The sequence below is a fragment of the Cololabis saira genome, chromosome 16 (assembly GCF_033807715.1).
Source record: "Cololabis saira isolate AMF1-May2022 chromosome 16, fColSai1.1, whole genome shotgun sequence".
NCBI lineage: Eukaryota > Metazoa > Chordata > Actinopteri > Beloniformes > Belonidae > Cololabis > Cololabis saira.
This window is the reverse complement of record NC_084602.1, coordinates 5,152,042-5,162,820: the sequence shown is the minus strand read 5'-3', so window position 1 is coordinate 5,162,820 and position 10,779 is coordinate 5,152,042. Positions and strand designations below refer to the sequence as shown.

General features: G+C 41.3%; 1 non-coding gene across 1 annotated transcript; it reads left to right on the top strand.

Annotated features, from left to right (window-relative positions):
* The first annotated feature begins 7,483 nt into the window (after nucleotides 1-7,483).
* On the top strand, nucleotides 7,484-7,694 carry LOC133462987 (small nucleolar RNA U3). The gene has a single exon (XR_009784311.1). It is a non-coding gene; the product is annotated as a small nucleolar RNA U3 (small nucleolar RNA).
* The last annotated feature ends 3,085 nt before the right edge of the window (nucleotides 7,695-10,779 follow it).

Here is a 10,779-nt window from a genome sequence, read left to right as displayed (position 1 = left end):
CCCCTAATGCTCAGAGCTGCACAGTTGTTAGTTTGGTTTAGTCTAACATCCTTACATTAAAGGTTAATCTAAAAATATAAACGATGAAAGTATTCCTCGCTTCATATCGTTTTAGCCCCTCGTGACATTTGGAATATAACTGTCGTTTTGTCTGAGCACAATTTATATACAGAGATTGAGAAGGGAGTTAAGTTTGGCATGTGACCTTCATCTCACTGGTGTTTGAACAAGAGGTGTCAGGCTGAGACTCAAACAGGACTCAGATGCAGAGATATTAGATAACAAAAGGCTTTTATTTAATTCACCGGAGACCTCAGACACTATATTCTGACTATAGAGAGAACAATAATCACTCCAAGAGGAGGGAAAAATAATAAAAAGGAAAAGGAAACAAACACAAAACGCTCTGTATGGAGGAAAAACCTGTCTATATGAAATAATTTGACTACAAAACATAAATCACTCTTAAAGAGGAAAAAAACCAAGAACTATAAATCTAAGCTATATGACAGAGTATTGGGGCCAAACTAAGACAAAAAAAAATTAGGAAATTACGAGAATAAAGTCATAATATTATGAGAATAAAGTCGTAAAATTACGAGAATAAAGTCATAGTGTTGCGAGAATAAAGTCGTAATATTATGAGAATAAAGTCGTAATATTACGAAAATAAAGTCGTAATATTACGAGAATAAAGTGGTAATTTATGAGAATTATCCAGGATTGCCCACCCCTGCTCTGGCTACAAACGTACTACAGGAAACATACCCCCAGGGATTCCCGAGACAGGGGAGGTTGGAAGAGAATCCCAGTGGATGGAATAAGGATGATGACACATGGAAATGGAAACACGATGACGACTATGGGATGAATATGTGCCAAGATAAGCATGAACTGACATGGCCTGTGGATCCACCAGGCAAAGATGAAATGTATGCAGAAGGTGGTAGAGTCACAGCACAGAGGTACTACTCCTGGTGAGACGCAGGAGGAGCCAGGTCCGGATTCATCCTGCAGTGCCCAGATCCTTAGAACGTTCGCGTGTCATTCGTTGCAGCGCTGCAGACTGTGGTTGCCATTTCAAGGCAACCAGATGCTTCTTCAGGCACGATAATGGAGAAGACCGGCCCATAGCTAATAGCTCTTCATGCTAAAATACGAGCTGTGGCCTTCTTCATAGCTCACAGAGGACTCCATGGTACAGTGGACAGGGCTAAGGGAGAAGAACGCTTGGTGATTATGGAAACACAAAACATCTGCAAAAGATCACAGATAAGAAAGAGTAAGACCAAGGGAACGATGTCAGGCACGAACCACCAACGAAAGACAAAATCACTACGACGAAGCTAAAGATAACTAGAGCATGATAAATTACTGGATACGACAGAATAACTTCAAATCAAAGTAAAACAATCACATACAAACTATAAAAGCTTTGAAGTTATAATGAAGTCACTATGAGTGTTGCATGTCAACATCTGTGACTGACAGATAGAGCAGTAGACTATGTTTTTAAGGGTGGAATCAGTCTATTCTCGTAGGTGCAGGTGATTTGCAGCAGAGGGAAGTCACCACCGATTACGTAGTTTAAAAATAAAACTACAACAACTCGTAATACAAACATGTGATGAAGAATTTTGACAGCTTGGCCCCCTGCAGGGGGAGGTCGCCCCAGTCCTACCTCCTGCAGGGCTTTGAACTGGACTCAAGAACCTTTTGAGGAAGCTCCAACTTGCTACTCAACTTCCTACCCCCGGGCAGATCCCGACACCTGGAAGTTGGTTCAAACAGACATGAATCAAGAGAGAACCCCATGGGGTGATTTGGAGGTCTGTGTCAGTCATGCCAAATGTCTGATAATGACATTTGGCCCGATTCACATCCGACTGTAAATTACTTTTTGTCTCTTGCCTGATTCGTGTATTCCTGCATTTGTTAAACTCCTTGTAATAGAATCTGGTTACAACGTCACTCGAGTCCCAGGGGAGTGCCGAGACTTCCAGCCCCCACAGAGACAAAGACCATACGGACGTCCTGATCCCTCAGGGGTGGTCCCAAAGCTAAAGGATTCACACATCTGACTGGCTCTCACTAGGGCTGGTTTATTCCTGTAACTTTTGTATATAAAACCCTTTGACTGAACCCATCTGGGTCGACACACCAAATACAGACTCGATCTGAGTTGGTCATGTCGAACGCCGGCTTACTGATTAAAAACCTCTCTATACCACGAGCGGACTTCTGAACTGGTTTTTGATAAATTCCACAACAATTTGGTGCTGTGACCCGGATGACAATAGACCTTCGATGGAAACTCCTGTTCCAGAACAACGGCGCAATCAGCGACTCTATCTAAAATTTTAGAGGTAAAGGGATCCACTTACAAAATCCCAAATTATTGTTGCTGAGTTGTTGTCGAAAGTCTGTGAATTGGAGTGCCGGAGAATGGTTGACGTCACGTCCGCTGTGTGGTTGTGAGGGTTATTTTTTATTATTTTGTGTTATTGGGAACGTTATTGTAGAGATGTTTTTAGGAACGCTGGCAATTTCATAACACTTGAATTTGATTGTGTTGTGAGAATGTTCTGCTTCTCCTGCCTTAAGAATCTGACCCGCTCTTCTAAAAAGGTTTAATATCTCTGGTAACATTAAGGAAATAATGGCCAGAATGCCATGTTGGTCTGAGTAGTCCAGTGGGACTTATAGCATATGCAGGACTTGAGGTCCAAAAAGAAGTGTTTGGAACACTGAGATACTTGTGGGAAACAGACATATATGTAGAAGAACTGTTTTTATTTTATAAGTGGGGATGACACGCTCTCCCAAAATGGGGTATATTTAATTTCTGCAAGAATTGACTCGCTCTTCTTTGCATCAACAGGAATGATTTATATGCTCAGGTAGACTGATAGTTGGAAAGTTTTTGGGAAGTTTTTCAGTTCTTTAAATACATGTATGGTAATCACGGTACCGATAGTTTTATTTGTTAGTTTTGTTTGTTACTTAGTTAGTATTAAATTGTTAAAATAACTAAAAAGCACTTCAAACTCCCTCAGATTTTTGGAGGGATGAAAGTAGACGCCGTAATGCAGAATCCCAAATAGCTTCGCTTACTGATCTAAATAAAAGCTGATGGCTCTACTAAGGAAAGATTTAAAAACACAACGCAGACGAAAATGAAATTAGAGAACCAGTTAAATGATAAAATCAAAACCTTTATCCGGTGAAACTGATTAAAGAATCAAATGACGATGACACTTCTGATGACGACTGGATTTTACAAAAATCCAAGATCTGTTGCCTACAAAATTTGGAGCCAAATAATAGTAAGAGAATTGTGGTCTGTCACGAGATCAGATTGATGGATTCCCTCCAGGGTACATGCAAAATATATATTTGCTAATTGCCCTCCACAAAGGGTAGGCCTGGATAACGCAAAAGAAAAGAATCTGAAATGTATGAAAATACTAATGTCTTTTTCAAAAGTGTTTCCTACACAGGTTGAGCGCTCAGAGGAGAGCCAAATCAGAGCATCCCAATTTACATAATCTTATCCTGCCTATGGTAACTTCATCATGTAAGTGCATGGAAATCTGTCTGTGGCCTACTATAACGTCTCTGAATGCATGTATAACTAATCTCTAACTAGAGGTGTCAAGTAACGAAGTACAAATACTTCATTACCTTACTTAAGTAGAACCTTTGGTTGTGTATGCTTCACTGGAGTAATTATTTTTCAGACGGTTTTTTTTTAACTTTTACTCCTTACATTTTCACGCAATTATCTTTACTTTTTACTCCTTACGTTTTAAAAACAGCCTTACTCTATTTCATTTCGGCCTTTAAAAAAAAACTATCCAGTTAAATTGTGCCATCCGGATAGAGTGAATTTGGTTGTGGTTGGATGAGAAGTATAAACATATTTGGTTTGTACGTGTCTGGTCTCTGAAACACATGTTAATGCTCAATAATGCACATATATGGTTCTTTAGTATATTTGCATTATACTAAGATGCATTCATTTTCAATGGCTTTTAGCCTTAATGGTTTTTCCCCGCTTATATTACTTTTACTTTTGTACTTTAAGTACTTTTGAAACCAGTACTTTATACTTTTACTTGAGAAAAAAAAAAAAAAATAAATAAATAAATAAATTTTGAGTTGATACTTCAACTTCTACAGGAGTATTTTTGAACTCTAATATCTATACTTCTACCTGAGTAATGAATGTGAATACTTTTGACACCTCTGTCTTTAACACTCGTCCTGACTTTTCCTGTTTTCCTCACTGACGGCTCTGCTTATAAAAATGGAATACCATACGCAGGTTATACAATTTGTGATAATTCTTAATTGTTGAAAGCGCCCTCCTCCTCCAGCTCCACCCAAGTAGATGAAACTATATACTGATCAAAAGGTAAAACTGTTACAATCTATACAGATTCCAGAGATGCTTTTGGTTGTGTATATTGTATTTTATAGATTTTATATATTGTGGGCGAACCGAGCATTTTTATCATCCTCGGAGACACCCGTTAAATGTGGTTAATTGATTGGTGAACTGTTACAAGCCTGTCAACTACCTTCATCTATTGCTTTGTTAAATGTGAAGCCCACACCCAGTCCAACCCTGTTTTCACTAGGCAATGCTTCAGCTGACCATGCAGCAAAAGAAACTGCCAAATTTGGCTTACCTGTCTATGTAAAACTTTGCCCTTCTATACCCGCTAACGACCTGGTTTCTCCTAATGATGTAGCTCTCCTACAAGAAGACTACTGAGGTGAAGAAAAAAAAAACGGATTGTAGCATTCCCATGGTTGTAAAAATGTAAATAATTTGTGGATCAGCAACGACGGCCGCGTTGTGAAACCCACATCCTTGTACCCGTAAATAACATGCATGTCGCATAGCTGATCACAGTTAGCAATCACAGATGAGCAAAAGGGGGAATGTGTCAGATAGTGTTGAAAGACTGATAAGCTCCAAGATTTGCATCCTATAAAAATATTGCAAACATTATCAACACTTCCCCCCACCGTGATTTTTTTTTTGAAGCTCTACAAATAGACATTATGTGAGGGATATGAAATTATTCTTGTATGAAAATGTTCATGTATGAAAATGTTTTTGTATGTGCAGAGAATTTTAAACTGGACCTAAATGGACAATGTTGACACCTGTTAACACCCATTAGGAAGCACAAAACTCACGCCTCATGAAAGGATTATGGGTAGTCCTATGAACATACCAAGCAATTCAGTTCTGTATATATGAAGAAGATGGACTTCCATGCCATGGATGAATCCATGATATCATTCTGTTCTGCTCTAACTTTTGCTGTCCAGTCAATCCACAGACAAGTAAAAGCTGTCCAGTCTCCTCCTAGTGACAAACCGTGCCATAACCTCCAACCCGGCGACTGGGTCTGTGTCAGGGAGTTCCGACGGAAAAACGCCCTGAAACATCGCTGGTCTAAACCTCAACACGTCCTGCTCACCACCAACACCGCCGTCAAGTGTGAGGGGCGTCTAACCTGGTTCCACGCATCCCACTGCAAGAACACAACTCCTCGACCATGCAGCGGAAACCAGCCGATTCCTTCTTCTTCCTGCCCGGAAGTAGCTGAGCTCCAGCACCTGGGACCTCTGCAGAGGAGCAGGGGAGCAGGGGAGCAGGGGAGCAGGGGAGCAAAGGAGCAGCACAGGCCAAACTGTGACTCCACATGCTCTCCTTCTGAAGAACCGCTTGTTAAGCCTAAAACAAGCCAAAATCCACTGCCCGATTCCATTGAGGATTATAGCTACCTTGCTACAATGGTTAATCGCTGTTCCATACCTCTACCAAAGGATGTTTACTGGATTTGTGGCGTGAAGGCTTGTGAATATCTTCCAAACGGTTGGTCTGGAATATGTGGTCTGGGCCATGCGGTACCAGCCATGAGAATCGTTCACATTGTTAGAAGAGAATTGTACACACACACACAAACACCATGGACAAGATTTTTTGGTGCCCTCGTTCCAAATTACGGAGTCATGGCAGCTTTGGAACAGATAAGAGATTTATCCCATGCAGTTGAAGATTAGCCAACACCACCGCAAAAGACATGCCTATGCTCTCACAAGAAATGACTGCTGTAGGGATGATGGATTTATTAGCTTCTCAAGGGGGAACTTGTGCTGTCATTAAAACTGAATGTTGTACATTTATACCCGCAATGCCACAGTCCAAGAAATAACGCATCACTTGAAAGACATTGCTAAAACGTTACATACAACTGTCGCAACTAGTTTTTTGATTGCTTTAAAGAACAGTTAGGACACGTTGGTTACTTGATATTTGAATTTGTTTTGTTGGCTTGTTGTTATTTGACTTCTGATCACATGTTTAAGGTTCACTTGCAAAATATGTATCACTACTCCACTGTAATTCAACAAAAAGAAAAAAAAAAAAAAAAAAAAAAATTGTGAATTGATGAAGAATTTTGACAGCTTGGCCCCCTGCAGGGGGAGGTCGCCCCAGTCCTACCTCCTGCAGGGCTTTGAACTGGACTCAAGACCTTTTGAGGAAGCTCCAACTTGCTACTCAACTTCCTACCCCCCGGGCAGATCCCGACACCTGGAAGTTGGTTCAAACAGACATGAATCAAGAGAGCACCCCATGGGGTGATTTGGAGGTCTGTGTCAGTCATGCCAAATGTCTGATAATGACATTTGGCCCGATTCACATCCGACTGTAAATTACTTTTTGTCTCTTGCCTGATTCATGTATTCCTGCATTTGTTAAACTCCTTGTAATAGAATCTGGTTACAACGTCACTCGAGTCCCAGGGGAGTGCCGAGACTTCCAGCCCCCACAGAGACAAAGACCATACGGACGTCCTGATCCCTCAGGGGTGGTCCCAAAGCTAAAGGATTCACACATCTGACTGGCTCTCACTAAGGCTGGTTTATTCCTGTAACTTTTGTATAAAAACCCTTTGACTGAACCCATCTGGGTCGACACACCAAATACAGACTCGATCTGAGTTGGTCATGTCGAACGCCGGCTTACTGATTAAAAACCTCTCTATACCACGAGCGGACTTCTGAACTGGTTTTTGATAAATTCCACAACACATGCAATAAAATACATGCAACACTCCACACTAAAATATAAATTCTGTAAAAACTAACACATACTGACACTACAGCCATAACATACAACTAAATGTCACCGGTGTGACCTAAAACACCTTACAGTGACCATTACAGCTTTAACTCAACCTTAAATATACATATATTTTATATTTTTTCATTTATTTAGTTATTCATTTTCCAAAAAAAAATAAGCAGAGGAAGATGTTTTTAGCTTTATTCTGTTTTAAAGGATCAATCAGGATCCAGACTGATTGGAGGAGGCGTGTCTTCTGTTCTGCAGGAGTTCACCAGGACCAGAAATCCACGTCTGTAGATATGAGATCCCAGACAACAGCCACCACAAACTAAGATTATACTTTCAGGGATCATTTCTTTAGTTTCTGGCTTGAGGAATGTGTTTCTAACAAGTGTGGTCTCGCTACCCATGTTGATGAGGGAAGGTGTTTTCTTCAGAGCAGGAGACCAGTGAGGAAACCTGGGCCCTCATTTATCAACCGTGCGTACGCACAGATCTGTGCGTAAAGCGTGCGTACGAGCATTCCCACGCAAAGTATGGTATTTATCAACATCTATTTGTGCGCAGAAACACGTGTAAATATACGCACAGCTCCGACCATGCGTACGCACAAAACCTAGTAGAACAGTGAAACTACAAATAGAACCCATTAAAAGAGTGTCAAACTTTACATGTGAAGTTTGAGATCGCTGAACTGTGACTGAACGGGGAACATGTGCACATGTTCCCCGTTTCCTCCAATTAATAAAAATTCTCCATAAGTAATTCAGACATTTTGAATAATTGGTGTGACAAGCTATAAAAGACAGCTTTGGCAGGACGACCTGAAAAGAAAATACAAGTACCATGGCTTATCTTGCACTGTTGGAGGATTTAGAGACCGTGCGCTCCGCAAAAACACGCTCCGCGCAGAGAGCGCATTTTTGCGGAGCGCGCTGATGTTCAGTGAGAGCACGGAGCGGCTTCTCAGCAGGTACCGCTTCCCCAAAAACATTCTGATGGATCTATGCTGTGATTTACAACTCCATCCCAGTCACATCCAGCTCCTGTCCACCCTGGGATGTTTGTCCACTGGAACATTTCAGAGAGAGATTGGAGACATGCGGCATTTCGCAGCAGAATCATGCCGGCAGTGTTGGATGCAATAATTTCTCTGGCCATAATTTACACCCAGTTTCCATACACACATCACCAACAAGCCCAAATTAAACGAGGATTTCATGCCATCGCCGGATTCCCAAACATAATTGGAGCTATATTGCACCCAAATCGCCATAAAATCACCATCACACAATGAATTTAGTTACGTGAACATGAAAGGATTTCATTCAATGCACAAATAATCTGCGATGCAACTATGTCTCTGTTGCCCGTCGTTGCCCGGTGGCCTGCAGGAATGCAACACTCATTTATTCTGCAGAACAGCTCTATTGGTGTTTGCACCTCTAAGCAGGAGCTTTTGACTCCAACCAAATCTTAATTTATATGGATAATCTTCCAAGAAATATATCAAACATGGTCAACATAATTATTTTACAAGCCAAATATCACATACATAAATGCAAATGGAATAACAGCAAACCCTCCATTGTACAACTGAAAAATGAATGTAAACTGTACTTAGCGTCTCTTAAACCAGCGTTTCTCAATCCTGTTCCTCATGGGCCCCTGTCCTGCATGTTTTAGATGTTACTCTGCTTCAGCACACCGTGATAAAAGTACATGTGTCATCAACAGAGCTGGGCAGACCTTGGTGACAAGCTAATTAGGACCATTAATTAGAATCAGGTGTGTTGGTGCAGGGAAACATCTAAAACATGCAGGATAGGGGTGCCTCGAGGACCAGGGTTGAGAAACACTGTCTTAAACTGATGCGTGAAAAAAACGATATTGCCAAAAGCTTATATGAAACGATGTCTTTGTTTCCTCATTTTTATTAATGCACTTCCCATAGCTTGTCAGTAAATGTATCTCTTTTTTTTTTGCTCTCAACCCCCCCAAATGTTGAATATTTGTAGATAATTGATTATTTTGTTTCATTTGCCTTTTGTTGTAAACTCTACAGAATTTTGTTCAATAAAGTTTGAAAACCTCCAAGCGGGAGCTGTTGTTGCTCCATATATGGTCAATTGGAGGCGTTTCTGAATGCAAATGACGGTGACCATGCACGAGCACGGCAGTTTAGAACAGGTGGGATTTATCATCACTGATGTGCGTATGACCAGCGTCCGCACGTTTGATAAATCCGGATTTTTTTGTACTTACACACATTCTAAATTTCACTCCTACGACAGAATTTAGGACCTTTTCTACGCACTGTTGATAAATGAGGGCCCTGGTGTTTCCATTCCTGTTGATGATTGTTCAGTGTTGGTTCATCTGATACTGATGAAGGAAACATGTTCTGAGTGGGGGATTTGCTCATGTTAAATACAAAGTAGTGGTTTGTTCAGTGTGTTACTGGAATTACCAGGAACAGTCTGGTTGGCCACTAAGTACAGATTGGAGACACCTGAAAAGATGGTACCAGGGCAGTGAGGAGTAGCATCCTGAGCTGCATTTTCTGAGAAAAAGAAACCCAGTTCTAAAACATGCAGGGCAGTGTGCCTCGAGGACCAGGGTTAGGAAACACTGATCTAAAACATGCAGGATTGCGGCCCTCGAGGACTGGAGTCCGAGACCCTTGCAGTACTCCACAGGTGTCAAACTGAATCGCAAAAGGGCCGGTGTCCTGCATGTTATAGATCAGGGGTGCCGGACTCAGTCCTCGAGGGCCGGTGTCCCTGCAGGTTTTAGATGTTTCCCTGCTTCATTGCACCATGATACAAGTGACTGTGTCATTAACAGAACTATCCAGACTTTGATGACAAGCTGGTGACGACTGTTAATTAGAATCAGGTGTGTTGATGCAGGGAAACATCTAAGACATGCAGGGCAGGGGGTCCCAAGGACCGGAGTTGAGAACCACTGATCTAAAACATGCAGGACACCGGCCCTTCTGGGATTCAGTTTGACACCTGTGATAGATGTTTCACTGCTTTAACACACCTGATTCTAATTAATCCTCGTCATCAGCTTGTCATCAAAGTCTGGATAGTTCTGTTGATGACACAGTCACTTGTATCATGGTGCAATGAAGCAGGGAAACATCTAAAACCTGCAGGGACACCGGCCCTCGAGGACTGGAGTCCGACACCCCTGCAGTACTGGGTTCCTTCTTCTCAGAAAATGCAACTCAGGACGCTTCAGGACGTTTCCTTCATCAGTATCAGATGAACCAGCACTGAACAATCATCAACAGGAACTCCTGCAGAACAGAAGACACGCCTCCTCCAATCAGTCTGGATCCTGATTGAAGCTAAAAACATCTTCCTCTGTTTCGTTCATTTGAAAATTAATAACTAAATAAATACATGATGAAAAATATAAGTATTGACTAATAATTAAGGTTGAGTTAAAGCTGTAACGGTCAATGTTTACAGTTTTCATTTTGTTTTTTTATTAGTTTGGTCTTGTTTTCAAGACTTGCTTCCTGTTTTACTGACAGATTGTTTCTTGGTGTGTTGAGTTCTGATTTTACTTCCCTTGTTCCAGTCTTTGACTGATAACACCTGTGTCTCCTCAGC